The sequence below is a fragment of the Ovis canadensis genome, chromosome 12 (assembly GCF_042477335.2).
Source record: "Ovis canadensis isolate MfBH-ARS-UI-01 breed Bighorn chromosome 12, ARS-UI_OviCan_v2, whole genome shotgun sequence".
Classification (NCBI taxonomy): domain Eukaryota; kingdom Metazoa; phylum Chordata; class Mammalia; order Artiodactyla; family Bovidae; genus Ovis; species Ovis canadensis.
The window spans coordinates 63,970,957-63,996,287 of record NC_091256.1 but is presented as its reverse complement, the minus strand read 5'-3'; the positions used below and the strand labels follow the sequence as shown (position 1 = coordinate 63,996,287).

The 25,331-nt window shown below is 44.8% G+C and overlaps 1 protein-coding gene across 1 annotated transcript in view; it reads left to right on the top strand.

Moving 5' to 3' along the window:
- KAZN (kazrin, periplakin interacting protein) overlaps nt 1–25,331 on the top strand; it is a 1,331,681-nt gene that overhangs the window by 263,028 nt on the left and 1,043,322 nt on the right. The window lies entirely within an intron of this gene.

The following is a 25,331-nucleotide window of genomic DNA, read 5'->3' as shown; positions in this document are numbered from 1 at the left end:
CTTGGGGATGGTCTTGATCCCTGCCTCCTGTACAGTATCACAAACCCCCATCCACAGTTCTTCAGGCACTCTGTCTACCAGATCTAGTCCCTTGAATCTATTTCTCACTTCCACTGTATAATCATAAGGGATTTGATTTAGGTCATACCTGAGTTGGTCTAGTGGTTTTCCCTACTTTCTTCAATTTAAGTCTGAATTTGGCAATAAGGAGTTCATGATCTGAGCCACAGTCAGCTCCTGGTCTTGTTTTTGCTGACTGTATAGAGCTTCTTCATCTTTGGCTGCAAAGAATATACTCACTCTGATTTTGATATTGATCATCTGGTGATGTCCATGTGTAGAGTCTTCTCTTGTGTTGTTGGAAGAGGGTGTTTGCTATGATTAGAACGTTCTTTTGGCAAAACTCTCTTGGCATCTAGCCTGCCTGTAGTGATATCACCATCTTGCTTTGATCAGACCATTGTAAGTGGTTCTCTGTTAAGTGTGTCACCGGGCACAGAGGATGTCTGGCACAGAAAGTTGAAGCTGAGTTCTTGGCATGTGACCACGACTGCACTTGTCCCCAGCTCCTGAACTTATGTTTTTAGACTGTTTCTCAGAAGTGAGTGACTGTTCATTTGTCTGATTCTCTGAAAGTTTTGTGTGTGTGATGTTGGCACCTCTACCATTTTGGGAGAAGTTGTTTCAACTCAGGTTCACAGTCCCTTTTCCTAAGCTAGGGCTTTAGGGCGCTGTATAAATCAGATCCTGTCGCTCCCCTGCCTCGGCCCTGTGTGCTTGCCCACCCAGTGCTGAGCAGAGTCCACACTCCTTGCCCTGGCTCTGAGGTCCTGCGCCACCGTGGTGTCTTCATATCCGCCATTTGGTTTCTCCTCCCTGCTGGCACCTCAGGTTCCCTCTGGCCTCAGGGCCTTTGCACCAGCTGGCCCTCCTCCCAGAATTCTTTCCTTTGTTACCCTCTTCAGTCTTATTTCTTTTTCAGTTCTCCATTTATTAATTTTTTACTTTTTGTTTTATATTGGACTCTAGCCAATTAGAGACTTCACTGGTGGCTCAGATAGCAAAGAACTGGCCTGCCAATGCGGGAGGCCCAGATTTGATCCCTGAGTTGGGAAGATCCCCTGGAGAAGGGAATGCCAACCACTCCAGTATTCTTGACTGGAGCATTCCATGGACAGAGGAGCCCAGTGGGCTACAGCCCATAGGGTCACAAAGAGTCAGATGTGACTGACGAGTTACACTGCCATTAGCCACTTAACAATGTTGTGGCAGCTCCCGGCGCACAAGAGAGGGACTCAGCTATACTTACACCTGGATCCATTCTCTCCTAAACTACCCCCGCCCCCCCCCCCCCCCCCCGCATCCAGGCTGCCACGTAACATTGAGCAGAGTTTCCTGTGCTATACAATAGGACGTTGTTTCAGGTCTCTATTAAAAGTCACTTCAGAGATGTCTTCCCTAACTACCCCATCTAAAGTTATGATTTAATCCTCCACTTTATTCTCCATCACAATACCCTTTATTTTCTTCAAGCAACTTGAAATGACTTGTAGTGATCTTGTTTATTTTTTTGCCTGTATTTTCTTTGTCTTACCCATAAAACCAAGAGATGGTAAATATGTTCTATAGGCCTAAGGTGGCTACCACCTTTTAAAGACATTTTTGAAATTATAGTTGATTTACAATATTGTGTAGTTTCAGGTGTACAGCAAAGTGATTCAGTTATATAACTGAAATGCTCCCCATTCTCTCATGCACACACACACATACACATATATATGTATATTCTTTTTTCAGATTCTTTTCCATTATAGGTTAACACTGAGTATTGAGTAGAATTCCCAGTGCTATTCAGTAGGTCTCTGTTGGTGATTTCATACATAGTAGTGTGTATCTGTTGATCCCCTAATTTATCCCTTGCCTACTTGTTTTTATAGTTTTATTGAAGCACAGCCACTCTCATTCCTTTACTATCACCTACGACTGCTTTCCTACCACAGAGGCAGAGGTGAATAGTCATTACTGAGGACTGCACACCTCAGTAAATTTACTCTCTGGCTCTTTACAGAAAAAGTTTGGTGACACCACTTAGGACCATATAGTCATGTGGACAGGGGGCTTGTTTTGCCAAACTTGTTTACCAGTGTATCACCAGGACCCAGTACATGCCTGGCACACAGCAAGTGTCCATTAAGAAAGAATAGGATGGAAGAAAGAAGAAAGGAAGGAAAGGAGAAAGGGAGGGAGGGAGGAAAGCAAAAGAGGTCTGCGTGTTTCTGTATCACTCTTACTTCTACACATCGTCTTGGCTCAGTAATTTACTGCCGGCTTTGTGAGCTCTGTGCCATGGGGACACAGAAGCATGCCCTTGACGTTGAGACTAGGGCTCCGTAAGTGGAGTAGGTACTGTAGCCAGATTTGTAGAAATGCTCCCCATTCACATCATCCCAGAGTGCAGCCCAAGAGTCTAAGCTAGGGAATAAGGCATTATCATAGCTAGATGACCGTGACCAAGTCACCTCACTGAACCTCAGTTTCCTCATCCGCAAAAAAGGGGAGTAATAGTCGTCCTGCCTCACTCCAACTCTCATGAGCAGCAAAGAAGATCATGCATGAAGAGTGCCCAGGGCAGAAGTGGGTCCAAGAGGACCTCAACCAAAGTTCCTCCATGCTTTCTATGTGCATCCTTATAAAATAAAGCCTTACTTTTTATTTCTATGTGTAGATTTGTTTCTGGGGAGGTACTCTTTCTTTCCTCCCCTCCCCATCCTCAGCATCAGGAACCCCTGTGCAGCTTTGGGGCTGTTTAAGTGTTGTGATAGCAGTAGAGGTCCTCAGCAGTTTCTCTGGAATGAAAGCAATGTGATATGGTCTGTGGGGGAGTCGGCACTGGCTGAGAATGCAGATATGCAGGGGCAAATTCTGTGCCAACTCTGTGACATGAAGCTGAGGAGTACGGGGACAGATGAGCCAACATCACGCTACATTCTCAGCTTAACTTTGTAAGTTCTGTCTTTATACAGATAGTGACATGTAAAGAACTTTAAGAATGCAGATGCACAGTTAGCCAGGCTCTGAGATCAGACAAATGAGGGTGACAGTTGATGACATTTATTAAATGTTTACCCTATGTTTGGCATTTTTCTATATTTCCATGTTAAAAGTGATTAGCCTGTTTTCCACCCAAGGGAATTAGAACTCAGAGAAGTTGAGTCACTGTCCCTGAATTGTACAGCTAATAAATGAAAGGGCAGGGCTTCCTTGGTGGCTCAGTGGTAAGGAACCCACTAGCAATGGAGGAGATGTGGGTTCGATCCCTCGGTGGGGAAGAGCCCCTGCAGAAGGAATTGGCAACCCACTTCAGTATTCTTGCCCGGGAAACCCCATGGACAGAGGAAGCTGGCAGGCTACAGTCCATGGGTTCACAAAGAGTCAGACATGACTTAGCAACTAAACAACGAATGAAAGGGATCAGCTGAGAACCCAGGTGATCTGTCTGCAGTCTGAGCTCCTAACCAAGGTGCTGGGGAAGCCATCCAAGCTCTTTGGCTGATGAGCTCTGAGGCCTTGGGCAACCACAGAACCTTTCTGAACCTCAGTCTTCTATTTTGTGAGAATTTTGGTGAAAACCCAGTGAAATCATTAATGAGAAAGGTTGTACACAGTGAAAGCTGTCAATGGGACAGTGGGACAGAGAAGACAACAAGGCATCTATTGGTTGGGTCTCTGTGGCCTCTAGAATCGAGGGACTTTTGCCCTGAATGTGTCCCCTAGTTTGAGAGGAAGGGCGAACCTCAGTGGTTTTGGTGGAGAACTGTGAATCTGGCCATGAACATCCAGGGGAGGGCGCTCCTATCTCGCTGCTGGGTGAGTTGCCTGCGGCCTCACTGTGCAGCTCCAGCAAGAAGTCTCGCCACAGGACCTTCAGCCTCTCAGAAGTGCTGGGCTCCAGGCTGTGGCAGTGTGAGCAGCAGCCCTAAATCTGGATCCGTTAGGTCGCCCAGACCCAAGGTAGGTTGGTCACATGAAGGCCACTTGGACAGCATGTGAGGGGGTGACTGAATTTGTCATGTTTCAGCTACTTGGGAGGCAAGGCAGTGCCCAGTCCACTTCTGGAGCAGAGCTCTGACCATCCCCATGGCTCCCTTTCAACTCTGGGAGGAGGAATGACCCCAGGCCATTTCTAGAACTGGGAAGGAGGTGGTTCAGATTTTTGAAGCCATTCTCACCTCTCTAGCCTGGAGCGCTCATGAATCCCACATTCCAGGTGTCATCACTTCTCCATGCCTCCCACTCCCCACCCTCTACAATCACACTTCCGCCTACTCTGTACTTAACTGCTTTCATCCCCCCTTCCCCTCCATTCACCCATCTACCATTAATGATGATAATGATTTGATGGATTTCTCCTTTCACATATCAGATTGTCATTTAAAAAATTGTTTATTGGCTGCACTGGGTCCTCAGTGATCAACCCAAAGAAATAGAGGAAAACAATAGAATGGGAAAGACAAGAGACCTCTTCAAGAAAATTAGAGATAGCAAGGGAACATTTCATGCAAAGATGGGCACAATAAAGGACAGAAATGGTATGGACTTAACAAAAGCAGAAGAGATTAAGAAGAGGAGGCAAGAATATACAGAAGAACTGTACAAAAAAGATCTTCATGGCCCAGACAACCACTATGGTGTGATCACTCACCTGGAATCAGACATCCTGGAATGTGAAGTCAAGTGGGCCTTAGGAAGCATCACGACGAACAAAGTTAGTGGAGTGATGAAATTCCGGTTGAGCTATTTCAAATCCTGAAAGATGATGCTGTGAAAGTGCTGCACTCAATATGCCAGCAAATTTGGAAAACTCAGCAGTGGCCACAGGACTGGAAAAGGTCAGTTTTCATTCTAATCCCAAAGAAAGACAATGCCAAAGAATGCTCACACTACCACACAATTGTACTCATCTCACACGCTAGTAAATTAGTGCTCAAAATTCTCCAAGCCAAGCTTCAACAGTACGTGAACCGTGAACTACCAAATGTTCAAGCTGGATTTAGAAAATGCAGAGGAACCAGAGATCAAATTACCAACATTTGTTGGATCACCAAAACAGCAAGAGAGTTCCAGAGAAACATCTACTTCTGGTTTATTGACTATGCCAAAGCCTTTGACTGTGTGGATCACCACAAACTGTGGAAAATTCTTCAAGAGATGGGAATACTGGACCACCTTACCTGCCTCCTGAGAATCTGTATGCAAGGTAAGAAGCAACAGTTAGAACTGAACATGGAACAGTAGACTGGTTCCAAATTGGGAAAGGAGTACATCAAGGCTGTATATTGTCATCCTGCTTATTTAACTTATATGCAGAGTACATCATGAGAAACGCTGGGCTGGAAGAAGCACAAGCTGGAATCAAGATTGCTGAGGGAAATACAAATAACCTCAGATACTCAGATGACACCATCCTTATGGCAGAAAGTGAAGAGGAACTAAAGAGTCTCGTGATGAAAGTGAAAGAGGAGAGTGAAAAGTTGGCTTAAAACTCAATATTCAGATAACTAAGATCATGGCATCTGGTCCCATCACTTCATGGCAAATAGATGGGGAAACAGTGGAAACAGTGACAGACTTTATTGGTTTGGGCTCCAAGATCACTGCAGATGGTGACTGCAACCATGAAATTAAAAGTCACTTTCTCCTTGGAAGAAAAGTTATGACCAACCTAGACAGCATATTAAAAAGCAGAGACATTATTTTGCCAACATATGTCCTTGTAGTCAAAGTTATGATTTTTCCAATAGTCATGTATGGTTGTGAGATTTGGACTATAAAGAAAGCCGAGCACCAAAGAATTGATGCTTTTGAACTGTGGTGTTGGAGAAGACTCCTGAGAGTCCCTTGGACTGCAAAGAGATCCAATCAGTCAATCCTAAAGGAAATCAGTCCTGAATATTCATTGGAAGGACTGATGTTGAAGCTGAAACTCCAATACTTTGGCCACCTGATGTGAAGAATTGACTCATTTGAAAAGACCCTGATGCTGGGAAAGATTGAGGGTGGTATGAAAAGGGGATAACAGAGGATGAGATGGTTGGATGGCATCTCCGACTCAATGGACTAAGCTCTGGTAGTTGGTGATGTACAGGGAAGCCTGGCATGCTGCAGTCCATGGGGTTACAAAGAGTCAGGCATGACTGAATGACTGAACTGAAATGAACTGAACTAGGTCTTAATTGCAGCACACGGGATCCTCGATCTTTGCTGCAGTATGTGGAATCTTTAGTTGAGACATGTTAACTATTAGTTGGGATCTAGTTCCCTGCCAGGGATCGAACCTGGGCTCTCTGTGTTGGGAGTGTGGAGCCTTAGCCACTAGGCCAACAGGGAAGTCCCTACCAGGTTGTCATTTCAGTAGAAACTTTCAATATCTTGACCCCTAAAAGTGATGACACAGTGTAGTTTAGAAGTGGTGTCAGCTTATTTTTTTAATCTAACATTTATTGAGAGCTTACTATGTGCAACAAAATGCTGAGAACCTCTAATTTTGTCCCCACAATAATTCTATAAGGTAAGTGCCATTACTAGTCCTGTGTATGTATAAGGAAACTCAGACCAGGAGGTCAGCCGGCTTACTCAGTGACTGTTTGGAGGTGCTGTCTCAGATGCAAGAGTCCTGCCTCCGTTGGGATCTGCTTTGGTCAGCTCGGCTGCTGTAACGAAATACCATAGACCAGGGGGCTTAAGCACAGACATTTATTTCTCACAGTTAGGAAGACTGGAAGTCTAATATCAAGGCTCCAACTGAGTTACTTTCTGGTAAGAACTCCCTTCCTAGCTTGTTCATGGCAAATTCTCTCTTTCCCTCTTCTTCTTTTTTAAAAAATTTCTTTATTTATTTGGCTGCATCAGTCTTAGTTGCAACATTTGGGATCTTCACTGTGTTATGCGGGCCTTCTATTGTGATGCACAGACTCTCTAGCTGTGGTTCACAGGCTTAGTTGCTTCAAAGGCATGCAGATTATTAGTTCCCCAACCAGGGATTGAACCCATATCCCCTGCATTGAAAGGTAGATCTTCAACCACTAGACCACCAGGGAAGTCTCTCTTCCTCTTCTTATAGAGTCACTAATTCCAGCATGAGGGACCTGCCCTCATGACATCATATAACTTTAATCACCTCCCAGAAGCCTGATCTTCAAATATCCTTACACTGGAGGTTGGGGCTTCAGTGTATGAACTGGGGGACACAATTCAGATCCTAGCAGAGTTTGGGTCTTGAGGAGGGTCAGCAGGTTTCAATCAGGGAGTGGGGATGTGAAGAACAAAGGTGGGCTTCCTCTTAAATACCAACTTCACCTGAGTCTAAATTGCAGCTCTGCTGCTGTGAAAGAGTGATCTTGCCAAGGCAGTCAGCCTGTCTGATCTTTTCTTTCCTCCTCCAACAAATAAGACTGGCAGCAATGATGGCAAGCCCCTCGTAGTATTCAGGGTTCTCTTTGAAGGTAAATCATTGACTCAAACATTAGCTAATTAGCAACCAAACCAGGAGGGTCCGGCCCAGTCCCATTGGCCAGATGGATGGTAAAAATACTTTATCATCAGTTGTACTCTTTCCTAGTTTGCAAAGAGGTTTCCTGCATATGAGCCCAGCATGGAACTGCATCGTTAATTCTTCCACTAACTTTGGGATGTCATCTCAGGGTCCAGTGGACATGAGACCAGGGCACACTTTTGACAGAGTTGTGCGGTGGGCTCATGATGGGAAAATCGAGTTTGCAAGACCAGCTGAAAGGCAGCCATGTTCTTCTCCACAATTTTCCAAAGAATATTGAAAATGCAAACTTTAGATTAAAAACCAGCATGTATTACCTTCTTACCAGCTGCGAGGTCCTGTGCTAGACAGTTGTTTTACATGTAAAATATTATTTAATCCTTACAGCAAGAAACAAATCATAGCATGGGCTAAGATTTAAAAACCCTAGGTTTTTGTTTGTTTGTTTTAATATTTATTTGGCTGAATAATCAGTCTTGAATATTCATTGGAAGGACTGATGCTGAAGCTGAAGCTCAAATATTTTGGCCAACCCATTAGAAAAGACTCTGATGCTGGGAAAGATTGAGCACAAGAGAAGGGAACAACAGAGGATGAGATGGTTGGATGGCATCACCGACTTAATGGACATGAGTTTGAGCATGCTCCAAGTTGGTGATGGACATGGACGGCTGACATGCTGCAGTCCATGGGGTCGCAGAGTCAGACAAGACTAAGCAAATGAACTGACTGATTTATTTGGCTGAGTTGGGTCTTAGTTGTGGCACACGGGCTCTTCATTGCATCCGGTATCTTTCATTGCAATGCATGGACTCTCTAGCTGTGACGCGCAGGATGTGCAGCGCTCAGTAATTACTGTGTGTGGGCTTAGCTGCTCTGTGGCATGTGGGATCTTAATTCCCTACATCCTCTGCATTACAAGGTGGATTCTTAACCACTGGACCACCAAGGAAATCCCCCAAATCATAGGTTTTTAAAAATGAAATAGGTCAAATTTCACAGTTGAATAGCAAATTTTCATTCTTCCCTGACCCCACCAAAGGTTTGGTAGTTATCATCAAGGCAGGACAGTTGGAAGGCCCAGATGCCAGCCAATAGACTTCCCTTTGGTTTCTTTTTGTCTTATTTAATGATTCTCAAGCTTTGGACTGGGTGAAATTTGATACATAGGATTGAGAAAACAAAGCCCAAAGCCAGGGTGTAATATATACAGTTTATAAGGGTAATTTTTGCCTTACCTACTGACAATAAATGCTGACCTTTTCTTAGAAGCAGAACACCCATGAGGATGTTTGACCAGCACGGAATCTCAATTCATCCCAGTTTGTCAGGTCTAATCCTCCCACTTTACAGAAGGAAAAACTGAGTGCCATGGGGAACAAATGGATCATGGTGGGTTGCAGTATTGGAGTGGGTTGCCATTTCCTTCTCCAGGGGTCTTCCCAACCCAGGGATCGAACCCTGGTCTCCCGCATTGTAGGCAGATGCTCTAACCGTCTGAGCCACCAGGAAAGTCCTATACTTAGTATAGAACTGGAAATGTTTTTGTGGCATTGGGTTCTTTGCCTGCTGATTAAACATCTGACCTGCAGTTTGACTAAAAATGTGAAGGTTTTTGAAAGAATGTGGTAGGTTGGTGTCCTAGAGTTGGGAAGGAAACAACTAGGCATTATTGTTTGGAAAACAGTTGGCTTCAGACTTGGCAGTATAACCAGAAAGGTATCCATGGATGGTATTAGCCTTGGAAAGTCTGTCCATGTCCACATGTACCCCAGGGTTGATTGCAGTACTATTTACAGCCTCCAGGACATGGAAGCAACCTAGAAGTGCATCAGTAAATGAATGGATAAAGAAGTTATCCATTCTACAATGGGTATTATAAAAGTTATCCATATCTACAATGGAATATTATGAAGCCATGAAGGCAAATGAATGTGAGTCAGTTAAACTGAGGCAGATGAACCTAGAGACTGTTATACAGAGTGAAGTAAGTCAGAAAGAGAAAAACAGATATCATATATTCACGCATATATGTGGAATCTAGAGAAATGGTACTGATGAGCCTACGTGCAGGGAGGAGTAGAGATGCAGACAAAGAGAACAGACTTGTGGACACAGCAGGGGAGGAGAGGGTGGAGCAAACAGAGAGCAGCATTGACATATATACACTACCACAAGTGAAGCAGATAATTAGTGGGAAGCTGCTGTATAAAATGAGAAGCCCAGCCCAGAATGCAATTATGCTCTGACTAAAAACAAAGGAAATAAAATATTGGAAGTATTTTTAAAAAGAAAAAAAATCTGTCCATTTTAAAATCCTTCGCTAAAGCTGAGAGTCGCAGTCTTTTCTAGAGAGATCAGATAAGGTGAGTCACCAATGAAAAACATTCCGCTTTAAATGCTTTTTAACGTTTCTTTTTTCCTGTAGGCTAGATTTTGGGTTTTCATAATGAGAAGGCACTCTTGCCCAAGGGTTTGCAGGGGAGCAGGTAGACCCCTTCTCGCTGGGGCAGTAGAGAGCATTTCTTCCCTATCTGCAGACCTTTATCAAGAGTCACAAGCATAGCTCAGTCTCAGGCTTACCCTTGACTGTTTCCACCACCAAAGTCCAGAGCTTGGGTCCCCTGCCCTCAGCAGAGTCTGCAGGAGCTAGAGACAGATCAGATCAAGGTAAGCTGCTTATGTCAAGGTCATTACTTTCCCTGCTCAGACAGTTAATTATGGGACACAGTAAGGTCAGTAGGGATTTGCAGCCACCTGGTGTGCACATGTCGAGCTTGGACAAAATGTTGGAGCTTCTCCCAAGACTTGATGCCGGTGCCCTGAGGGGTGGATTTCTTTCCATCTTCCATTCTGCTTGTCTTAGACCACCATGAACTCAGCCTTCTTTTTATAAGCCAGCGGCAGACAAGGCTGGAGTCTTTTACTGAGTATACAGATTAATTTGAGTTAGTGAGAGTCCATCCCTGAGTGGGATGTTGGTATAACGTGTACCTGTAAATGTCTCGGTAGCTGACACTTGAGGAAAACTTTCATCTTAGGGAGACATTAAGGGACTAGAGCTTCCCCAGTGGCTCAGTGGTAAAGAATCTGCCTGCAATGCAGAAGTGCAGGTGTGTATGCTAAACCGCTTCAGTCGTGTCCGACCCTTTGTGACCCCATGGACTGTAGCCTACCAGATTCCTCTGTCCACAGGATTCTCCAGGCAAGAATACTGGAGTGGGTTGCCAGGCCCTCCTCCAGGGGATCTTTCCAACCCAGGGATCGAACCCAAGTCTCTCGTCTCCTACATGGGCAGGCGAGTTCTTTACCACTAGTGCTACCTGGGAAGCCTACAGTACAGAAGACACAGGTCCAACTCCTGGGTCAGGAAGATCCCCTGGAGAAGGAAATGGCAACCCACTCCAGGTGCCGGTGATTTGTGCTTGTATATGTAGTTTTCTCACAAGGGTTTGGGTTTCATCTTACCTGAAGATTAGGCTTAATGTCAGCAGATGTTCAATCCCCATCTTTTGTCCTTGGGCTCAAGGGTCTCTGAATCTGTATTTCCATGGAACAATACTTTAGTCATTGTTCAGTTGCTAAGTCATGTCTGACTCTTTGTGACCCCATGGACTGCAGCACGCCAGGCTTCCCTGTCCATCACCATCTCCTGGAGTTTGCTCAAACTCATGTCCACTGAGTCAGTGATGCCATCCAACCATCTGCTACTCTGTCGTCCCCTTCTCCTCCTGTGCTCAATCTTTCCCAGCATCAGGTCTTTTCCCATGAGTTGGCTCTTCGCATCAGGTGGCCAAAGGATTGCCGCTTTAGTTTCAACATCAGTCCTTTCAATGAATCTTCAGGACTGATTTCCTTTAGGTTTGACTGGTTTGATCTCCTTGCTGTCCAAAGGACCCTCAGGAGTCTTCTTCAGCACTGCAAATTGAAGGCATCAGTTCTTTGGTGCTCAGCTTTCTTTATGGTCCAACTCTCACATCTGTACATGACTACTGAAAAAACCATAGCTTTTGCTATACAGACCTGTGTTGGCAAAGTGATATCTCTACTTTTTAACATGCTGTCTAGGTTTGTCATAGCTTTTCTTCCAATGAGCAAGCGTCTCTTAATTTCTTTTAATTAATTTTAAAACAATAGTAGATTGCAAATTCCTCACGGAGGAAAGACTCATCGGAGAGTATTGGCAGTATTCTTGGGACAGAGGACATGTGCAACTCTGGCTTCCAGTATCCATGTATCCGTCTACTGATAATTTTGTCTGATCTTGCTTTCAACCTGTGGGCCCCTCTAGTGACTTCAGCCCTGACTTAGCAAGCATTTGACTTAGGTTTTCAATAAACAGAGCATCATATTCTACCACAGCGATTGAGTCAAGGATGGGCACAGGAGCTGATAACAGCAGGAGAATCAACTGGGAATGCCTCGCAGTCTTTCACTTGATCACAATCTGCAAATATGTCTAGTCTAAAGCTGTGGCAGCAGTTTTACCACCATGAGGCAAGAGCTGGCTGAGGATGAGGCCCAAAGCAGTGGAAAGAGAGCCAAGAGATGGAATGGAGAACCCTCATGTAAAACTTTGCCTACTATGGGTAATTGAGTTTGTGCATCTATGTTACTTCATCAAAGAATCGTAATTGATGCAGTCTCTCATATATGAATATGATTTTGTGAGCTTATCCATGTCATGCCTTTATAGAATGATTAGCTAGGGGAAGGTGTTTAAGCCTTCCCTTAGAAAGCTTTTCCTTGGTCATCTACCTGGTCAATATGGTAAATGAAGCCTCACATTCTGGTTTAGCACATACCAACTTGAGGTGTGAAAAGCAACAATTCCGCAGGGATTATTTCAAAAGAAAAGAAAGTTTAAATGTCCAGAATGAAAGTCAGGTATGGAGAGATTACATCAAGAAATGGGAGAATCAGCATTCAAAAGCAGATGACCTAGGCCAAGACTTCAAAGTCTTAATCATTATGAATACTGGGTTGGCCAAAAAGTTCGTCTGGACTCTTCTGTAAGATGTTATGGAAAACCCCAAATAAACTTTTTGGTCAAGTCAATGCTCTTTGAGTATTTGTTGAGGACCTACTATGGATCCACCATGGAAAACATCAGTGAATAAGACACAAAAGACTCCTCCCTCATTGCGTGAGCACTGAAGTGTATGTCTGTGGATGGAAAAGATAGAAAACAAACAACAAAAATAATAAGTAATGTTAGAAGTTTGTAAATTCTGTGGAAAAAATATAAACCAGTTAAGGAGTAAGGGGTCAGGTTAGGTGGGTTCTGAGTTTTAGTAGGTTGGTCAGATTTGGTCTCTTAGAGAAGGTGAGATGCAAGAGGCCAAGGATTTAGCCACAGGGCTATCTGAGCACAGAGCATTCCAGATGGGAGGAGGAGCCAGTGCAATGGCCCAGAGGCTGGGGCACCTCTGGTGTGTTTCAGGAACAGTAGGACGCTCGGTGAGTTTAAAACCAAGTATGCAGTTGGTGATGAGGTCAGAGAAGCAATTGTGAGGGTGGGGAGATAGCTGGTGGGGATAAAGAGAGTGGTCCCAGTAAGGTTTTGGCCAGGGACATGGCCTGGCTCAGGCTGCTGAACAAGAACAGGCTGTTGAAGGGAAGTGGAGAAACATGAGGTCAGTGGTTAGACACAGCCCTAATTCAGGTGAACAGTGATGGGCGAAAAGCTTGACTAATTCAATTAAAGACAAATTCTTTGAACTTTACTCCTATGGCCCAAGAACCAAACCTCTTTTGTTGAGGGTCACTTTTGTGTTATTTTGTGCAAAAGTACTGTGTTGGGGGGGAGTATGATGCTTCACGACAAAGAGTTCCTATATTTATTATCCCATTTCATTCCCACCCCAACCTTGAGGAGGTTCTTCTCCCATTTGACAACCAGAGAAACTGAGGCTCAAGAAGATGATTGGCTCATCCAACCCAGATCACATAGTTGATGAACTGATATTCTCTGTTTTATTCTGTTGTGGTAGAAGAATGTTCTGCTTAGTTATGTCTCAGTAGAAGCAAAAATATCCTGGTGATAAAGGTAGCTAATTGCACCTGTGCATGCTCAGTTGTGTTCAACTCTTTGTGACCCCGTAGACTGTAACCTGCCAGGCTCCTCTGTCCATGGGACTTTTCGGACAAGAAGGCTGGAGTGGGTTATCATTTTCCCCTCCAGGGGACCTTCCCAACCCAGGAATAGAACCTGCGTCTCCTGCATTGACAGGCAGATTCTTTATTACTGCGCCACGTGGGGAGCTCTACCAGGTTCATCTTCATAATCTATGTGGTCTATAACTTTCAAGCTGCAAGTCCATCAAAATCCTTGAAATGGATTGTTCTTCTGAAGGTGTCTCTCTAAACACACTCTCCATTTGCTTTTAACTTTCTGCAATATCATGCCTTAAGATCGAGAGCTTTTGTCCTTGCTTTCATATAAAAATGTACACGTATTATGTTCTGCTTGATTGGAATGCCTGTCTTTGCTGCTGCTGCTGTTTGTTTTGGGGTTGTGGTTGCTGCTGTCTGACATCCTTTTCCCTAGTTTGATTCAAATAACTTGATTATCTCTCTTTCAGAAGCTGAAACTTTGCTTGTTTTATAAGCATGACTATGTTTGATAGTGAAGGCTTGGGTGGTAGGCAGAAATGGCTTTTAAAATGTAGAAAAAGAGGCACACATTACTTGAGAGTATATGCCAAGGACAAATCCGGCTGTTTTCTGGAATTCCCATCATTATTTCTATTAATATATCACTACTTGGGCAACGAGCATTTCCTGTTGGGACAAACTACATAGTTGTGGTTTTCATTGCCATTTGCCTGCAGAGGGTGTCCCCCTCATCTCTGCACTCTCCTCTTTGAATGCACAAAATAAAACCCAAGGCATGACTTTTATTTTAAGCTACATTTATGAAGTGTTAAAGCAACAGAGTTTAACTAAGTCAAGAAAAGTGAATGTGGAGACTTCTGTAAGTTATTTGTCTCTGGAGGTGTCAGCCTTGTTAACACGTATATACCTTATGGTGCATCATCAGGAGAATAGTGTCTTCCTGTACATCTGTGATTCCTGTTTTCATCAGTGGAAATTAATGCACTGTTGTAGAGAAGAGAATCACTGAGTGTGTGGATATTCAAATAAACTTTTAAGTGACAATCCTTGCTATGTAGAAGAGGGGAGGAAATGAAGAGACAGGAGGGAAAAGTGAGCACAGTTCAGGATGTCTTTGTGAAATAAACAGGCAGTTCCAATGGAGTTAACCATTTCCTGCCTGGATTGTTGTGATGGCCCGTGACCAGGGCAGCCACCCCTCTTCATGGTCCCCTGATCTTTCCATTCTCTAAAATTAATCTGCCAAAATCAATTCTCTGGTGCCCTCCCTGACTTAATAGCCTCTAGGGAGGGTGTGCAAGGATGACTAGACGGAGCACAGAGGATTTTTAGGGCAGTGAGACTGTTCTCTATGATACCATAATGAGGGATACATGTCCTTATACATTTGTTCAAACCCATAGAATGTACATCACCAAGAGTGAACCCTAATGTGAACTATGGACCCTGGGTGACAGTGGTGTGTAAGTGGAGGTTCATCAATTGTAGCAAATATGCCACTTTGTTAAGGGATATTGAGATGTTGGTAATGGTGGGGGTGATGTGCACACCTGGGGGCAGGGAGAATATGGGAATGTCTACCTTCCTGTCAATTTTGCTGTGAACCTAAAACTGCTCAAGGAAAACTGAGTCTTTACAAAAAGCCTTCAGTGACACCATATTATCTATGTATCAAACAATACTCTTGATCCCAGTGGTCAAGGGCAGTGTGTAAAGGACTCTAACCTAACTCACCCAATACTGTTTAGTGTTCAGTTGTAGTGTCTCCTTAACTACAATCTAGTTAGTCGTTGAATCTAGCTGTTGAAGTCAAGGATAGTGCTTCTAATTGCATTTGTAATATCACATTCCTTACCATGATCCTGAGCACAGAGTAGACACACATTAAATCCTTGTGTTGACTTAAACTCATCAGAGGGAAAAGAAAAAGCTTTTCTTGCCTAAGAGCTCTGGAAAAGGAGACTTCAACATATCTTTGGTGGCCCCTCTCAGTCCCTGGAGACCCATCAGCAGCATCCCCCAAAGGCATTGCCACATTGAAAAGTTGCAGGAGATAGTTGCCATGACTGATGCCTCTGGGTACCATCCCCTTCTTGGGTTCACCTGTTCATCCATCCTCCCATCAGCAAAGGTGTATGGAGCATCCACTTTGCTCTCAGCATGGAGTTGTGGTTCTGAAAAACACAAAGTCCTGCTCTCGTGGAGCTTGTGGTCTGGTGTGTGTGTGTGTCATGTGTGCATGCGCCTGTGTGTGTGTGTGTGTGTGTGTGTGTGTGTGTGTGTGTATAAGAGGGAAGAGGGAGACACAGCCAACAAGTCTTCTGACACTGGCAAATATCTGGCAAGACAGGCTATATTGGGTTGAATGGTCACCCCAAAAAGAAATGTTCATAGGCTTCCCTGGTGACTCAGGAGACACAGGTTTGATCCCTGGTCCAGGAAGATGCCAGATGCCTCGCAGCAACTGAAGCCCATGTGCCACAACTATTGAGCCTGTGCTCTAGAGCCCGGGAGTCACAACTGCTGAGCCCATGTACTTCAAGTACTGAAGCCTGTGTGCCCTAGAGCCCTTGCTTAGCAACAAGAGAAGCCACCACAAGGATAAGCCCAGGCACCATAACTAGAGAGGAGCTCCTACTCTCCGCAACTAGAGAAAAGTTTGCATAGCAAAAAAGACCAAGCACAGTGAAAAATAAATAAATTAAGAAAATTAAAAATATGTTCAGGACCCAACCACTGGAATCTGTGAACATGACTTTATTTGGACGGAAGGTCTTTGTGGATTGATTACACTGAGGATCTTGAGACAGTTTCATCTTGGATTATCCAGGTGGGGATAATCCAGTGATAAAGTGGAGACAGGGGAGAGGGAAGACACAGATGCAGAGGAGAAGGCTGAGAACGCAGACAGCCACCAGGAGCTGGAAGAGAGGAGCACAGATTGTCCCATGGAGACTTACAGGGAGCTAAAACTCTTGACTTCCGAGTTTTGGACTTCTCACCTCCAGAGAATCAATTTCTTTCAAAAAAATAATATTTTTTAAATTTTATTTTAAACTTGATTTATTTGGTTTTTGGCTGCACTGGATCTTTGCTGTGCATGGGTCTTCTCTAGTTGCAGTGAGTGGGGGGCTACTCTCCAGTTGCAGTGGCTTCTCTCGATGCTGAGCATGGGCTCTAGGTGAGCGGGCTTCAGTAGTTGTGGCACACGGGCTTAGTTGCCCCACGGCATGTGGAATCTTCCCAGATCAGGGATTGAACCCGTGTCCCCTGCCTTGGCAGGCAAATTCTTAACCACTGGACCACCAGGCATGTCCTAGAATCAATTTTGTTGTTTCAAGTCCCCAGCTAGCAGTGGTTTGTTGCAGCCATCTCAGAAAAGGAATACAGGGCACAAAATCACCTCTGGTAAGAACCATTGCTTTCAGGTGAGAAAGTTTGCAGCCAGTCTGTGGAACCAGAGGTAGGGTTGGGACCATAATGAAGTGAGGCCAGAGAAGTGGGTGGAGCCACAGCAAATAGGACTTGTAGGGTTTATTGCAAGTGTGAGGGCTGTTGAGCACAGAAGCTTTCAGGAAAGTCAGCATATGTATTTAGCCAATTTTCCCCACTACCCTGTGGACGGTGTGTGTGGTGGAGTGAAGTAAAGCTGAGATTCCTCAGGATGGGGCTGCTGTTTAACTGGCTTCTGACTAGCTGAGCCTTGCAGACCTTCCTCTGATCCAGGGCGTTCCTGGGGGAAGCAGCCCAGGTGAACACAATTCCTCCTCTAGTTATTCCAATGACCAGGCTTTGCATTTGGCATTTATGTGATCCTAAAGACAAAAGGCTTTTTTGTACTCTTCATGGGTTTCTCATGGCAAGAATACTTTAGTGGTTTGCAATTCCCGCCTGCAGTGAACCACGTTTCACCAGAACTCTCCAGTATGACCCATCTGTCTTAGGTGGCCCTTTATGGCATGGCTCATTGCTTCATTGAGTTACACAAGCCCCTTTGCCACGACAACGCTGTGATCCATGAAGCATCACTGACTCAATGGACGTAGACTTGAGCAAACTCTGGGAAATAGTAGAGGACGGGGAAGCTTGGTGTGCTGCAGTCCACGGGATTGCAAAGAGTCAGACACAACTTAGCAACTGAGTAACAACAATAACAAAGGTTCAGTTCAGTTCAGTTCCAGTTCAGTCACTCAGTCATGTCCGACTCTTTGTGACCCCATGAATCGCAGCACACCAGACCTCCCTGTCCATCACCAACTTCCGGAGTTCACTCAGATTCACGTCCATCGAGTTGGTGATGCCATCCAGCCATCTCATCCTCTGTCGTCCTCTTCTCCTCCTGCCCTCAATCCCTCCCAGCATCAGTCTTTTCCAATGAGTCAACTCTTCGCATGAGGTGGCAAAAGTACTGGAGCTTCAGCTTTAGCATCATTCCTTCCAAAGAAATCCCAGGCCTGATCTCCCTCAGGATGGACTGGTTGGATCTCCTTGCAGTCCCCAGAGACAGTTAATTCATTGATTTCACGTTAAGATGAGGAAACTGAAGCTTAAAGGAGGAAATGACACGAACCTAACATCCTCAGGCTGGTAAGTTTTCACAGGCAGAGCTGAAACCTGCCCTGACCCTCCCCCTGTTCTTTCCTGGTCAGCTTTCATTAATTGTACAGAGTAGCACATTGGCAAAGGGTATCATTTGAATTTTGCACACTGCTCCTGTGAGATATGAACTGTTGTTTATTTGCTAAGTCATGTCAGATTCTTTGCAACCCTATGGACTGCAGCATGCCAGGCCTCCCTGTCCCTCACATAATTCTTATTCTATAAATGCAAAATATTTATAAATTAAAAAATAAGGATCAGAGAGGTGAGGTCATTTTCTAAGGTCACACAGCTTTCAAGGGGGCAGATGTGTCCATCAATCTTGGGTCTTCCATCCCTCCCAGAAATGTCAATTTCACCTGCTGGGAATGACACAGCTACCTAAATCTTAATGTCTTTCACCATTTCTTTGCCTCCGGTGACTTCTTTCCAACTTACAAGTTTTCAATTTATGATTATATGGTGTTCCTTGCCCTTCAGGCAAGTTCAATTTCATTGCCCAGATGCAAAACTATTTCACAGTGAAAGCTGCAACTAAAAAGAAAAAAGAAAAAGGAAGGGTGTTAATGTAGGTTGTGTTGGATCTGAAAACGATTTCAGAGGTAATGTGGGGTCCATGAAACTTATACATTTCCTGAGAGCTGAGAAAAGCTTTACCCTTAACTGTTTTCCTTCCCAATCTGTGTTGTGTGCAAGATAAGAGTAAAGATTCACATAACTAGGAAGCAGTGATAAAGCAGGAGGCCAGGAGATGTGATGCTAAGAAAGACAGGATATTTCTCACACAGGGGAAATTAGTTGTGGATGCTGTGCTCTCATCTAGATCTGTATTTGGTCGAAAAGTGCTCCAGGGTCTCTTAACCTTACCCCTTCATCCTCGATAAGAGAGAAACTGCATTCTAAATAGATAATCTGAAATGCTATCACTTGCCTCTTGAGTCCTGCCTTGAGAAGAATGCACATGGTTATTAGAGAAAAACTGTCCCGTGTTTATTTATCCACTCTACAGATTTGATCATGAAATAGATATCAAGCCACTTCTGTGAGACAGGCTTTGTGTGGGTGCTGGGGAAACACTGGGCTCTCTGCTTATGGGGTTGTTCAGTGTGAAGAGATGAGAGTTTTTGGAGAGGTCGGTGAATGCTGTGATACAGACAGAGGGACCCTGGTCAGCTTGTGATGCTGGGAGAACTGAGTAATCCCCACAATGTCGAGTAGAAGGGCTGGGGGCAGGAGGTAAAGGAGTCACAGTCAGAGCAGGCAGGATGCTGCAGAACCTAAAATCTCAAAGCCCTCTAGAGGCTAAATGGGAATGTGGAGCTGGAATAGAAAGTCCAAGACTTTGACTTCCCTTGTGGTCCAGTGGTTAAGAATCTGCCTGCCAGTGCAGGAGACCCGGGTTCGATCCCTGGTCCAGGAAGATTCCAACATGCTTCAGGGCAACTAAGCCTTTGGGCCACAACTACCGAGCCCATGCTCCCTAGAGCCTGTGCTCTGCAACCAGAGAAGACACTGCAATGAGTAGCCTGTGCACCACAATACAGAGTAGCTCCTGCTTGCCCCAACTAGAGAAAGCCTGAGTGCAGCAACAAAGACCCAGCACAGCCAAAAATAAATAAGGAAATAAAAATAAAAGATAAAGCCCGAGAGTCACTGGAGCTCAGTGGCAGTTGCTGATCAGGGCAAGGGCTCAGTGCCAGTCTCTGAACAGCAGGCAGGATGGCATCTCCCTGGTGCTGGATGCCAGTGTATCTTTCCGTGGGACTGAGGCAGGGCTACACTGCCTTGGTGCTTCAGCTCGTGGTACATGCAGCCAGTGGAAGGGGTGCCTCAGGCTGGCTACATGCTCCTCGGTGGTAAGAGAGGAGGGGAGATGTGGTCAATAAGCTCTTCAGACTCCTGGCTTCTGGATGGAAGGTGTGACAATAGGAAACGCTGCTGTATCAGTCTGCCTAGCTGCCATAGCAATACCACAGACCCCGTGGATGAAACAGCAGAAATTTACTTCCTCAGTGCTCTGGAGGCTGGAAGTCTACAGGGAAGGTGTCAGCAGGTTTGGGGTCCTCTGAGGACACCCCTGGTGGATCGTGAATTTAGAACACAAAGCTCTCTTGGAGCCAGAGACACAATTTGTGTGAATTCAGATTTGCCTGAACTTGGCTGTGCCATCTTGCAGGGGATTTCAACACAAACCCAACAGCTGGTAATGCTGATGCACTTGTTTCCTAATTGTTTATTTACTAATCTGCTTCTCTTGCTAAGGGCTTCCCAGGTAGCTCAGTGGGTAAAGAACCTGCCTGCAATGCTGGAGACACAAAAGATGCAGGTTCAATCCCTGCATCGGGAAGATCACCCAGAGGAGGGCAGGGCAACCCACTCTAACGCTCTTGCTTGGAGGATCCCAAGGACAGAGGAGCCTGGTGGGCTTACAGTCCATAGGGTTGCAAAGAGCTGGACATGACTAAAGCGACTGAGCACTTCTCTTGCTAAACACAGGCTTCTAAAGGACAGAGACTTTAAGCCCAACACATAGTGGGAACAAACTGTGGAACTGGATTTGTTGTCTGATGTTGAGTTGGTCTCTGTACCTAGAAAGAAGGGTGTGAAAGGGGATGCTTAATTGGAGGTTAAGTGGCAGAGAAGCCAGACAAATATCGGCCTTTGGACCCCATGTTGCCCTGACACTGGTCCCTGTGACCCTGTCTCGCAGGTACGCTGCCGATCCTAAAAATCCAGTCAGTATGCCAGTTCCTCTTCTCACCAGCCAAGTCCAGGGATATTCTTTTCAGGCCTAATTAATTGGGATGTGAAAGGCAGGAACAACCATGTGGTGACTCCTTCCCCTCAGATTCTCTCCAGATCCTTTGCTTCTCTAGGAGAGAATTGGGGAGAGGGGGTGGTTCTTGGCTGGCTGCCCATTGGTGGAGCTGCGCTGTGTCTTCCTGGAGCTAAAATGAGTCTGGGACTGCAGTCTCAAGGCGGAGGCATCCTGGTTAGAGCTCATTCCGCACATCCCATCAATCTTCTCTATGTTCTTTGGGTGACAGGTATTACCAACCTCTCCATTTTCCCAGCAGCCACTGAAAAAGAAAGCCCATCAGGTAGGAAACAGGAAGAAAGAAAGATAGTGGGGAGAGAATGGAAGAAAGAGAGAGAAAAAAAATGAATCTGTGTGTTTCTACCCATTTGTGAGTTTACCGAAATGCTAGCCTTTGTACAAAGGAAAACATTCCACGTTTCTGCTCCCTGATGAGTGAAACTCAACAGATCAGGAAAATAAATTAAAAGAGAGGCCGCCCTTGTCACATTTTATGTGTGCAGATAATTGAAAGAAAGTGAACAAACAGAGCAAGCGAACTGTACATGTAATAGCTTATAAGATAGAACTTTTTTTTTTTTTTTTAAGAATAAGATTCAGAAACCATGTCAATACATTTTACAGCAGTTAGTAAGTCTGTCTCTTACTTTTATTTTCTTTCTGCTGGCCATAACTGAATTAGTACCTTTTGATTCCAAGCTTTTTCCCTTTGGCCAAAAGTTTAAAGAGATACCACCTATCTCCTTATTTCCTATCTTCCTTCATGTAGCTCTGAGCACAGACTTATTGTCTCCTTTTCCACATTCGAGGGCAAGTGACTGGTGCTTCTCCATTCAGCCATCAATGGGGACTTGCTCCCACCTGTAATCTGCTACAGCTCATAGCCAGGCTGAGCGACTCGTTCTCTATGCAAAGTGGGAATGTCACCCTTAAGAACAATAGTCTGTTGGTGTATTTTTCACCATTAATAGGTCATTTTTTTAATTTAAAAAATTCTGAGATTAGTTTTTTTTCCTGCTTCCTTCCTCATTTGGTTATTGCATGTTACTCCTACAAAAATAAATATTAATGTCACATGCTTTGCCTGAGCAGGTCTTTGGGGGAGGTCAGTGCACCTGTGTATAGAACATCTGAGCTTCCTGCCATTAAGATGATAATCAGGCTAACCTCGAGTGAGAGCATGTTGTGTGGAGTTATTCTTTGAGTACCCAGAAAGCTGTGGAGCCCTCTTCGGACTACCTCTGAAGTCAACTGATTCTTCTTTCATGAAAAGCCTTACTGGGGGAGGGGCTGGTGATCCTTATGTTAATACCATCTGAGCTGATTGTGCTATCAACCCTCAGATACAAATAGAGTATAAAGCCCTTATGTAATTCTGAACAGAACATCTTTAAATAAGGATCAGCAATCCAGATTGTCCAGAGGGTAGGGAGACAGCAGGAGAAACAATGGCTCAGCAAGGAAATGTCTCTGGTTAACGACAAAGCTAGAATGGCAGGCTGCGGAGCAGGACAGAGTAGGAAGTGCTGTCGCCTGGTCTCTTAGCCAGAGAGCTTTGGCACCAATTCGGTTTTCAGTCAATCAGCTAGTTCAGAGATGAAATGGATCTTAGAAGTTGTGTAGTTTTACCTCCCAAACACCTCAAACTAACTCAGGGTAGAATAAAAGCCTCCAGCCCATCAGATGCATGTGTAATTGTGTTCTGCCTGAAACTCTCCAGTTACGGGGAATGAGACACTTTTCATGTCAGACTTTTTGATTGTTAGACAGTACTAACAGTTTGAAACTTCTTTTTAATTTTGACTAAGAATTGTTTGGTTGGAAGTGGTAGGGAGGACTTCCCTGGTGGTCCAGTGATTAAAATCTCCCTGCCAACGTAGGAAGCATGGGTTCGATCCCTGGTCCAGGGAGATTCCATGTGCCTCAGAGCAACTAAGCCTGTGTGTGTGTGTCACAACTACTGAAGCCCAGGCACCGTAGCGTCCATGCCCTGCAACAAGAGAAGCTGCCTCAGTGAGAAGCCTGCACACCACAGCTAGGGAGAAGGCTCTGCTCGCTACAACTAGAAAAAGCCTGCAGACAGCAATGAAGACCCAGCACAGCCATAAATAAATAATTAGATAAATTAGGTGGCACAGTAGTAACGAATCCACCTACCAATGCAGCAGACGCAAAAGATGTGGGTTCGGTCCCTGGGTCAAGAAGATCCCCTGGAGGAGGAAATGGCAACCCATTCCGGTAATGCTTTCCTGGAGAATCCCATGGACAGAGGAGCCTGGTGGGCTACAGTCCCAAACGAATAAAGCTTAAAGGGAAATTTTTCTGATTCACATACTTTCAAGACTCCAGGTAGGATGGGCTTCTGGTGCAGCTTGATTCAGGACTCCAAAGGTACTGTCAGGTCCCATCTCAGAACTATTTTGCCTCCTAGATGACTCCATTCTCAGGCTCTCCTTCATGGCCTCTGACAAATTCAGGTTGATTTTTTTTTTTTAAATGATATCAGACCAATGACTCCTTCCTAATTTTGGGGAAGCCCATTAGCCCAAACTGGGCACATCCTCAATAACTGTTACCCATTAAAGTGAAAGGAACACAAGAGAGTTAGGCCTTCATATCTGTCCAATTTCATTTTGCTACATCATTTTGAATATTAATTAAAATTCCTCTTACAAAGGTGTTTCATTCGTATATCACCAGTCACAAAACACACAAAAAGCAATGTATCTCATTGGCCCAAACTGGATAATATACCCATTCCTTGGGCTTCCCTGGTGGCTCAGAGGTTAAAGCGTCTGCCTGGAATGTGGGAGACCCGGGTTCGATCCCTGGGTTGGGAAGATCCCCTGGAGAAGGAAGTGGCAACCCACTCCAGTCCTCTTGCCTGGAGAATCCCATGGAGGGAGGAGCCTGGTAGGCTATAGTCCATGGGGTCACAAAGAGTCGGACATGACTGAGCGACTTTACTTTATTAATGGCTTAGTTTGGGTTAAGTGCATCCGTAAAGCCTGAGACTAAGACCTGAGTATAGGTCATTAATTTGGGAGGTAGGGCCAAAGAAACAAGGAAAAGGAAATAAAGCTTATGTTACTGAGTTGGTAATTGCCATAAACAAACCAAGGCTCGGTCCCAGTGAGGACCAGGACCCCCTGAGAAACTGTGTGGAATGTGTCTGAATTGCTCCTCTGAAGGAGAAGGCAATGGGTCGTTGATACTCCATCTTCCATCCCTGTTGGTTGAAGATTATCTGTAGAGGCCACTTGCATCCCTTCCCCAGGCCACTCTGAACTGCCCTCAACTCAGACTGGAAGAGCTGTGGTGGGGAGTGGGCTTCTGGAAACCACCTGAGGCAGAATGCAGAGATGCAGATGGTGCCTGATGAAGGACGTTACCAGTGCCCTGGGAATGGGGCCCCCAGCTTAGATGAGATCACAGGTGGGCCTAGGGCACAGAAGCTGTCTGCCACCACTGACCAGGGATGGCGGCCTGGGGCATGGACTGAGTTGCTTGGCTTAAACCTTGACCATGGGCTGTGTCCTTGAAGCTAGGAATGGAAGCTGCCCAAACTACATGTGGTGAAAATGAAAGAAAGCATTACTCAAGAACAAAATCAGGAAAAAAAAAAAAAAAAGGTTACTATATCCAGACAAAGGAAGGAAGCATGCTGGGGAAAAAAACTGAAAAATCTTCACGTCTGTTGAGCCAGAAATCTGTTTTCTCACAACTTCAGGCCATCAGTTAGAATGAATGCTGACTCTGAAGAGAATATAGAATCAACAGTGGTTTTTTGTTGTTGTTGTTTTTCCCCATAAGTGACAGCCCTTAAAGTATTAGGAGACAGTTAGCATATCTACCTTTGGTCTTCTTTTTCCTAATCCAGTTCAGACACACTTGGTTTCTTTAACTGTTTTTTTTTTTTTGCAGCACCACAGTGTGTAGGATTTTAGGTCCCTGACCAGGGATGGAACCCATGCCCCCTGCTCAGAATCTTAACCACTGGACCACCAGGGAAGTCTCTAACTGTTCTTTATATGACATGGCTTCTAGAACCTTCTGTGATTCTAGGTACCCACCTCCCAACATCCCCATCACTAGGCTTCTTAACCTGTTATTCCATCAACTGAGCACAGAAGGAAGGATGGAATCAGATCCATCATAAGAATGGATATGCACCAGATAACCCTGGGCAAAGATATTGTGGGCATCCTGTGATGTCACTTGAAGAATATTCTATGATGTTCTAAT